Consider the following 10,402-nt stretch of genomic DNA (forward strand, 5'->3'; position numbering starts at 1 on the left):
TCAGTCCCTGCTACTCCATGGAAAAAAATGCAATTTTAAAAACATTTGGTTAACTCATTCCAGCACTTCTGGTGTGTTGCCACTCAGTTTGTTTAGCCTGACATAAACTAAGCCCTTTTCTCATGTAAGTATTTCTTGGTGGCCACCAGTGCTTCTCATCATCTGTGATGGGGTAAGTGAGCAGTGCAACTCCTTCCCTGCAAGACACCACACCAGGCAAGGCTCATGGGCAGCACAGGTTTGTTCATGTTTTGGGAGAGGTGCTTTCAGGCTTTGACGTTGCTGCCCTGTGATCGTGGTGCTGAGGAGGTGGGTGAATGATCATGACTCACAGATGGGCAAAACTCTGTGGTTTCAGCTGACCTCACCCTTGGTTTTTGTGGGTTTTTTTTGTGCTGTTAGAAACCAACAGCTTAAAGAGAAATAGCAAAAGGCTGTTCATGGGACAGACCTCTTCCTTGCATGCTTTGCTGAAGGTGGCCACCACTAAACCCAGTCCCTTACATGCACATGAACTGGTGCCACAGGAGCCATAAGGTACCAGCACACATCTGAGCCTTCTCCAACCCAGAAACATCCAACACTATGAGCTTCCTTTAGTTCTGCAGGGCAGGCTGTACAGAAATCCTGCTCTTAAATCAAGTTTTCAGGAAGACAAAGCACAGTGTGGGCCACTCCACACACAGAGCTGACCTCCTAAACTCTGTGAGTGCAGCAGCTGCTCCAGCAATGTAAGTGGGAATCAAAACTGCTGAGATTTGCAAAACTTTATAGGGTTGTCTTTGGTTTTCTTGGCCGGTAATGCAAGAAGAAAACAATAACATTTGAGTCATATGAACCAATAATAATAGTAGTAGTAATAATAATAACAACAACAATAATAATAATAGTATTTCAAAGGTTTTATTTTGTGTGAGTCCTGCTATTATTGACTTGCCCTTCGAAATGATTCTTCTGAAAATAATAGAGCCTCTTTTTTTTCACTGAGGGTTAAGGCCAGGTTCATTTGTCATCTCCCTTCTAAAAAGAGAGTAAAAAAACCCAGGCAAACACCGTTTTGACTTCTGGGATTTATCGTTTGTGTTCAGGTCTCTCTGTAGAGTTGACAATCAGCATTTCAAAGGTTTCAGACTTCTCTTCTTAAAACTTATTAATAAATGATATTTAGTAGTCAGTGACAATTAAACATCACACATCCCATCAGAACCAGGAGCTTCCACAACGCTGGAAATACTTCTGCTTATACTGAATGATTCTTCTTTTCAGCTGCATTCAGACAATACAGGTTTGGAAACACAAAAAAAATCTGGTAGGAATCCAAAATCTCTATAACAACCCCCCAGGCCTGGGATTTGTCTAATAGTTTGCTATTAAAGGGTTCTTTGGCTGGAAAGAAGAACCAGACAGAGTTTCCCTTGTTCTAGTTCTTTGTTTATTTTTTCCTTTTTCTTTTAATTTGGTATTTGACTCCTCAGCATGTGCTTGCTGTCAAGATGATGGAAGCTCCAGGGGAGGACAGAGATTACCAGCTTCTCAAACCTTGCACTGATTTATTGCAGGAGTTGTTCCTTCCCCCAACACCTCCCAAGCAAGGCAGAATAATAATAGCATGAATAATTGTGACAATAATAATAAAAACATTCAAATCAGTGATTTTTCCATTTAGGTTCAAATCACCTCTTGAAAGACATAGCAGAGCATTTTATCTCGTGTGGAAAAGACCCAAAACTGTGTCAGGAGTTGTGAGTCCCAGTCCTTTGCTGTTGTTGCCTTCTGCTGGGTGCAGCAGTGATGGGGACGCTCTGATTTCCCGGCAGCACAGGGTGATCACCCAGCACTGAAGGCATTCTGCAATTAGTGTGAATTAGGGCAGGCCCAGAGCTGTGCCTTGGCTCCTGCAGACTGTTCCAGAGGGACACCAGCTGCTTTAGGAGCCTGGTGCAGAACTGGCTCATCAAGCAAGCCGGATAGTTCAATCACATTTATTTAGCATGACTGCACCAATTTACCGCAGCTGAATAGCTGGCCCACAGCGAGCACATGTTCCTAGATGGTTAAAAGTCACTCTTCACATTTCCCTTCCTGTTCAAGTGCTCCAAGGCTGCATATTTCAATAGTGCCTCTGGAAAGCAGCTATTGTTTTTTATCTTTTCAGTGGTTTAGTTGTGAAATTCGTGCTTGGAGAAGGGGTGGAGGAAAGTCCCAGAACAGCCGACCGAGGTAAATAGCATTTCCTCTGTCCTAATTCTCTTCTTCTGTCACTTCTGTGCCTTTGCAACTCCCTGAGAATCTATTTCCATGCCTTAAACATCAGATATTTGTTGACACCCTTGTACAGTGCTGATTAGATGAAAACAGTATGCCAGATTTAAGGCTGGAATTGAATTAAGGCCATTAGTCTAATCAGCTTCTCTTTTCCTTCAGCAACACAAAAATCAGAGTAGAAAGCACCTTCCTCATTAACAAAGAGTAATGGACACCAAAGCAAATTTAGAGTGGAGAGAGGAAAAGTATATTCCCTAAGTTAATAGCCTCAGCTAATGCAACTGATTTGAGGTAATTGAAGTCAGTTGTAGAACTGGGCTCTGAATCTTTTCCTCATTGTATGGCTCAGCCTAACAGGGAACCCAAGGGTTAACAGCACAACTGCTGGTCCTTTTTGTATATATCTGTATGACCATTACTTATGGTATATAAGTAATGCATATTTTGAGCAATTTCATCCAAAATGAACAGATCTGTGAGAGGAGATGGATCACTCACAGAGCAGAACAGGAAGAGCCCTCAGCTGCCTTCCAAAAGCAGGGGGTTGTTATTTTCTAGGTCCTAGTGCCTTTCCCAGCATATCCCAAGGCTCAAACACTTAATCAGCATGATTATCATCACACAAATGCTGCCAGAGGGTCCGATTTGCACAGTTACTTCTTTGCTAAATGAATAACCTTTCCAAAACCCTGTGATGCTGGAGCCTCTGTCATAATTCTTCTGCATTTTGCACAGCTTTTCTGCCTGCTTGGGGTTTGGTGCTTGTGTAAAGAGCTGTAATAAGAAAAGTTATTCACAGAAGATTGCAAGATAAAGCAGGCAGCTCAGCCTGATGGAACCAAGGCCTCATCCTCCTGGGGCTGAAGCCTGGCCATGGTGTGAGCAGATGCAGCAGCTCCTGTTGCTATTTCAGGGGGAACTGATCTGCTTAGAACAGGAGAGGGATTTTATTCTGGGGGAGTAGATGTTTTGTTGAAGTGGGGTAAGAAGCAGGGAATGGTGCTGGGTCTGTGTATTTCCTTTGTCCTTGGATCTCAGTGGGTGCATCATGGCTGCTTTGCCACACTTCCTTTGTTGGCATGATCAAGGGCAAATTCTGTGTGAGCCCACCCTGCCTCAGACCCCAGAAGGTTCCTGGTGTGACAACAGTCCAGGCTGAGATTCATGAGGGTATTTCAGCTTCCCAAAGCACCCCTTCAACTGCAGTGGACAACCAACAACCCAGGAGTGACTTGGCTGAGCCTCCTGGCCTTGGTTTCCTAGCACAGGCTGTCTTTGTTCCCCTTCAGAGGTGCCCTGCACCTCCAGAACCAGGGCTGGGCCCCAGGACACTGTGGTGATTCTTGCTTATCCTTTCCCAGAGCTCCATTTCTGCTGCAAGGGCTTCACAAGCCATGTGTAAGTGACTGTGACTTTTCTCTGTGCCAATTTATTCTTGAATGTCACCAGAATGTAGCACCAAGCCTTCTAAGGAGCCCAGGGCCCTCTCTCTCTCACCCTTTACAGCCTTACTTCTTGGCTTCTTCTCTGAGTCACAAAATGTCCCTTTCCCTGCAGACAACTCACTGCTCTTTATCTCATTTCTTTTCCATTTCTCTCTCGCTTTCTCTTAAATAGTTGGCAGGAGGCCCTTTCTTTCCTAACTTCCAGTCATTTTTGCCAGGTGACCCTGTGAGTAATCTCCCCCAACAAATAAGTGAAGGCCTAGTTAAACGACCACTTCTGGCAGGAAGAATACTCCTCTTTTGAACCCCCTCATTATTCTCTCCAGTGGGTCTCTTGGGCAAACAACACAAAATCCGGATCACCCGCATCCCCAGAGCAGACACAGCTCTGGGGCACACGCACGTGGTTCTTATTGCCCCCCCAGAGAAGGGCTCTGGGAAGAAGTTAACCTCTTGAGGCCAGGAAAAAGGCAGCAGAAGACTTAATAGCTTCAGTGGTTCACACACAATATTCCATAAAGTGGCACAGCAATTGCCTTTATTTTCCAGAGTCACGCACAACCAGTATTTTTTTTTTTTTTGTCAAGTTTAACCCAGCTGGCATTTTAAATGTCACGGTTTATATCCTCGATGAATTTCACTTGTGAGTGTTGTTGCTAAGACAGACCATATTGTGGCATCAATGTTTAATCAGGCTGCTCCCTCAAACTCATCAGGGAGTTCTGCCTGAAATCTGGTGGTATAAATCAGGAAGTTTTGCTGTTAGCAATTTTTATTACTCACTTTATGCCTCTTTGTGAAAAGGAAGGGAAGATAAAAGGAGAGGGAGTGAGTTTAACTGGAAAATTAAATATTACAACCTTTCTGATGAAATCTGTCTACTCAATATCTGTGAAAGTGCAGCATCAGCCCTCCTTGGAATTCAGTTTGTTTTTCCTCCTAGTGCTTGGATGCCTGAGTTTGGTACTCCTGACACTTGCTCAGCAAGGAGCTGCATGCTTGAGCCCAAAGTCTGGTGCTGGGCCACATGTGGGTTGGGGTATCAGCAGATTGCTCCTTCACCATCATGTTTCTGATCATGTCATGCCAGTGTCTGCTCCATTTTCCAGGACAAAGAACACTCCCCGAATCTCCCAGCGCCACCTAACCCTTTGTTCTGGAGGTGGTTCAAGTCTGCACAGGGTGTATCAGTGCATTGTTTTTGTGGGCAGCTGGAAAACCTCAGGAATGAATGGAAACAGACGGTTACAGACCAGCTAAATTGCAATCCTCCAGTTAGGGTGCCTTTCCAAAACAAGGGATGAACACTACTGGGAACTCAGGAGGGAGATAAAAAGGAGGGCAGACACAGAGAAAGATTTATTCACCAGGAGACCTGTGGGCTATTACAGAGGAGTGAGGTGACATCCTGACACCTGATTTGTAATGCTGGCATCAGTGCATGGCATCAGGCTTCCCTTGTCCCTCCTCAGTAGAGCATCAGTCACTGTCTGTGTTCTGCGCTTGGACTGTGGAATTGAATTCCGTAGGATTTTGCCAGGCACTGGCACTGTGGGCCCGATGATGCTGCTGCTGTCCCAGTTCTCTTCAGCCCAAGAGGAACACGAGAGACACTGATGAGCCCAAACTCACACGAGCAGAGGTGGAGGTTGTTACAGCACACTTTCCCTGAGCAAACCTGTGTTAGATCAGGCAGAAGTAAAATCCAGTCCTAAGGGTGAGAGTATCTGAGAAGGCAAAGCCACGTGTCTTGTGAAGTGAGAAATGCACAAAAGAGCATAAAGTGCCAAAAGAGAATAGGTGCATCATGAGAATATTTTCTCTTCGAATCCAACTTGAGATATTACAGCTGAGCAGTTCAAGCTTTGGAGGTGCTTGTAAATCTCATGATGGGTTGAATGTTCACCCTGGTGTCCTTCTCTTTACCAAGGACCACTCTCATATTCGGTGGAGAAAATGAAGAACAGCATTGGCTCTAAACATGATCTGGCAGAGGCACCGAGCGGGGCAGAAGCTTTGACCTCCCTTGGGATGATATTATTTACACCCACCACCAACTGCACCCATCTAAGACCTTCCCTGCTTTTCTCAGACTCCTGGAAGAGCTAGCTGTGCACTTCTTGTGGGAGTGTGTCAGAGCAGGGGCAGTTTGGCCCTGAAAGCCTTGCACAAAGCTCAGTCAAGGCTGCTGAAGATTATTCTGTGGTCAATGGGTTTGGTTCAGTTGTTCGTAAAACTTTCTCAGCAACAACGAGGTGTAAGAGATTGTGACTGCTCTCCCCTCACCCAAGGTTTGGCTCTGCTAATAACGAGGCAGACAAACAACTGAGAAATCTTCCAGAGGCCAGATGTGAATGCAATTGTTAAAATACTGCCTGGGTCACTGGCTGCAGCTTCAGCATTTTTGGAAACTTGTTTTTGTACCAATGTCAAAGGCACTGGGGCTCTCTGCTTGCATCAGTACAAATCTGGATTAATGCAGTTAAAGCCAGCAGAGATGTATCCATGCAAAAGCAGTTAAAATGGGCTCAGAATCAAATTCAGAAAGTTACCCTAGTGTCACTTAGTAAGATATATTTCTTTTGGCTTCCATTTAGATTTGGTCCTTAAGGAGACTGTCATGAGAGATATATGGTCTGGGCAAGAGGCCAACTTACCGTCTGGAAGAAACAGCAGGGCTCCTATCGAAGCAGGGAACAGGGTAAAATGAGTTTTTGACTATTATTTTGCAATTTTGTAAATATTTGTGATTTGGAATTATTCTGTAAAGTTCCCACTATGCCATGACATGATGGAAGGGCTTTGTCATCTATAGACAGTGTGGGGAGAAACCTATTTACAGTGATCTTTGAAACAGCTGCCGTGAGATCTTACACTTCCTGGCATGTCACAGCTCAAAAATTTCTAGGAAATTGCAGCTGCTTTCTTAGCCAGAGAGATAAGATGCCTTTGCAGCAGTGCTTTTAAGCCATTGCTTCATCACAGCAGAAAGCTAATGCAATCCTCTCTCTGCCTACTCCACAGTTCACAGCTAAATTCCCATTGCTACCAGGGCCTGACACTGGAGTCAGCTACTAAGAGCCCATTTGTGCAACATTACTGTCACCTACCCATTCATTATTGGATACCAGTTGAATCTCCAGATCCCAGGCTTTTCCCTGGCATTGATTAGGGGCACCCAGGTGAAGCAGCAGGGATGTACATGACATTTTGCAGATGCGTGTTCTTGTTAGGAAACTCATCAAACCAAGTATTTCTGGAAATAAATGTTTTGGAAATACAGTTTCAGATCTGGTTAAAAACCAAAAGAATGTTACATATTATTACAGGAGAATCTAGTGTAAGTGACAGTTTCCAAGCATCTTTTGTCCTGTAGGAGAATTTGCTAAATGTTTATAGTAAAATTAGATTTCTGAGCACTCTGGGGCATTTTAAGCAGCAAAGAATTCACACTCGAATGAGGGAAGGAAAAAACTCTATTGCCTGTAAAAGAGGCCAGTTGCAGAGGGGTCAGAGGGAGCTGCAATGCTGAGTTCAGCTGGGTCTGCAGGCTGAAAGTCTCCAGTCTCCTCCATCCTCACTTCAGAGTAAGGCTACATCTGCTCCATGGTGATAATTGAACCCATGTAAACTTGATTTGCCTTCACCAATGTCAACTTTTATTGCAAAGTGAAGCCACTTAGATGTTAATAATGTTTTGGATTAAATCAAACCAGTAGAAGCTACGCTTAAATCTATTTAAGGTTAAATTTTATTTACATTGTACCAGTGTAACTGGATTGTTTTTAAAATCAAATTTAACTTTTGCAGGGAAATTTTCTTAGAGTAGTTTGCTCAGTGAAGGAGCTTGCCTCTGGAGACACCATGTAACATGCTTTTGTTTGTAGTTCTCATTGACTGTAACGATTTGGCTGAACCAAAAAAACCAACAAAGGCTGGATGTCCACACAGGATGTGCCACTATAGATCTTTCAGGTAGTTTTAAGAGTTATTTGGCTTTTGCAATTTTCTGAAGTGAAGGAGGAAGTAATACTTAATTATCAGCAATTTTGAAAGTGATTGAGGTTGACAGCCTGAAGCAGAGCAATAGATGAAAGAGAAAAGAGATGCTGGCAGCTGCAAAGGCCCTTCTTTAGAGAAGGAGGAGGGGCTGGGATGATGGAAGGGGTTAATTCTCTAAGAAAGATAATTTGCATTGCTGCACACTTTATTCTTTTGTTTTTGGTGAGCTCTCTGTGCTGACTTCTTTGGGGCGTTATTGGCTCTGTGTCTTTGACAGAACAAAGAGCCTTTGTTGTCCATCAAAGACCATTGCAACCCATCCAGATACCCAAGGCCCAGGAGGGGGAGGTGGACAGGGGGAGCTGCCTGTGTTCCTCCCTCCACAAACAACAGCAATAAAATTAGCGGAAGCATTTGCAGCATTACTGAAATATTTTCAAGGGAAATGTTCTTCAGCATTTATATCAGTGCAGATAGTGATGCAAAAAATGATTTAGTAATTTCTGAGGCCTGGGAGCCTGCGCTGGGTTTCTGAAGGTCTGGCAAGTGAGTCTAAGCACAGATAATTTGGGATTAAGTTGTTCACAGAGGATTTTTCACCTGGTCATCACTGTCTTGTGCATGTGGGAACTAAAGTGTCTTCCTATACTCTGTTGTAGCTGGGTCAGAGATGTGAGAACAGGTTGAACCTTCAGTGGAATGAAGGTATGATCTGAAGATAAAAGTCTCAATTTGTTCTACTTAATTGCAGAGAATTTGGAACCTCCTGATGTTGGAGCCCTTTCATAGTCCATGGTGAAGGGCAGGGGCATCACTCTGCTTCCAAAAGACAGTGTAGCTCAGTAAAGCATCCTTCCTTTACTTCTGATGACTGCCTAAAACACTAAACTTGGCTCCAAACTTAGCAACAGCCACTGGGTCCTGCAAATTGTGTATTATGAATCCAGCCATAAACATCTAGAAGCTTTCTTAAGGTTTTTTAACTACCTGGATGTTATAGGAGCAGCTCTTGCATCTGTGTATGTACACATCTGTCTGGATTAACTACAAGATTTGGGCCCTGAGGAGCAAAATCAAGCAGCAGGTAATTTTCTTTTTACTTTCTTCATTGTCCTACAATTAAAAACCTGCCACAAGAACACAAATATAATAAAGAAAACTTACCTAAAATTCAGGCAGATAAAACCAACTGAAAAAAGATTAAAAAAAAAACCCTCAAGAAAAAGAATAAATATTCATGAAAATATTCATGAAAATATTCAAAAGCTCAGACGTTTTCATTAGTCACCACAGGAGGGAAATATTAATTTGAAATAATAATAAAAAACCTTGAAAAGGCTTTAAAAAGAGCAAGGGGAGGAACAGCACACCCTCTGCTCCCACAGCTGATGCATGGCTGAGCTGTGGCCAAGGGTTTCCCTTCTAGCTCAGCTTTCCCCTTGAGATTTAAACCGTGTGGGTTTCAAATGTACAGACCTGCTTCAAACCTAACAAAATATCCCTTCCCTCTGAGCTTTTCCTCTTATTCACACCACAGAAACACAGGAAAATAAAAAGGAGTGCTAATCTATCCTACAGTTTCCCAAGCAAGGACTCTGGGCAGGGGTTTGTGAGTGGATTTGACAGATGTACGAGCAGATGGTGAGGGACACTCCCTGAGAGCAGCCGATTCCCAGGCCTCCATGTCCAAAAAAATATCTTTTCATAGATAATGTGATTTTCAGAGGGAAGAAATACAGAATTCACGTCTCACATCAGAACTTCTCGGTCATTTCTCGAATGCACAAGGGTTGTGTGGAAACGTTTGCCTTCAGCAAAGAGCTGGCTGGGGACCATAAACCACAGGGCTTGACCTGACCCTCACAAAAACCCAAATTTGCAGCCCGACAGCTCCGTCTGGCAAGTTCCTCCATGGCTACAACTGGCAGCTGAATCAGGATCACCTCGTGTTTACACTGGGTGTGACATATTGGTCCTGTTTGGCCTCTGCCAGAACGCACTGTGCAAAATAACACATCCCAGGAGTTATCCATTTAACTTCACATTTTAACTTTAACACGCATTTCTGTCCAGCCCACACGCTGGGGCACCTCGTGCAGGGCTGGTGCCTCACTAAACATCAGTGAGCGCCTGCTGAACCCCGATACTGCTCCAACGCTGTGAGACCGAGCTGAGGGGCTGAGATTTGACACAAAAAGGTGCTTTTCTCATCATATGGGGCAGAAGCTAGGAGAATAAGTTTTGTGGTTTATCCTACCCCTGCCAGCATGTTTTTAGCTGCAAATTAGCAGCAGCTCCCTTTTCTTGTAGAGGAGATCCACGTCGGACCCTTGCTGCTGGCACTGGGAGCTCTCGGCCTCTCCACGTTACTTTGCCTAGGGGATTTATCCTTCCTACATTTAATTGCACCGCGGTGGGACAGAACCCTACAGCCCGTGTTTCAGAGCCCTCGGCCAGGTGGTCTGCGGCAGCACAGAGCTGGGGCCCACCGCAAAAGCCCACGGCATGCAAGGGGTGGATGGGCAATGAGGAAAAGCCCCAAAACCTTCGGGTCGGGGTTTGAGAGACAGCGGGTTTGGGGCTCCTGTGGGGGGCTCCTGAGGCGAAACGTGGCAGGAGCTCGCCCAGAGGGAGAGGGGCGAGAAGAGGAACAAAAGGCGATGGCTTCCCTCAAGCCAGCTCCCAGCACA

The sequence above is a fragment of the Prinia subflava genome, chromosome 1 (genome assembly GCF_021018805.1).
Source record: "Prinia subflava isolate CZ2003 ecotype Zambia chromosome 1, Cam_Psub_1.2, whole genome shotgun sequence".
NCBI classification, from domain to species: Eukaryota; Metazoa; Chordata; class Aves; order Passeriformes; family Cisticolidae; genus Prinia; species Prinia subflava.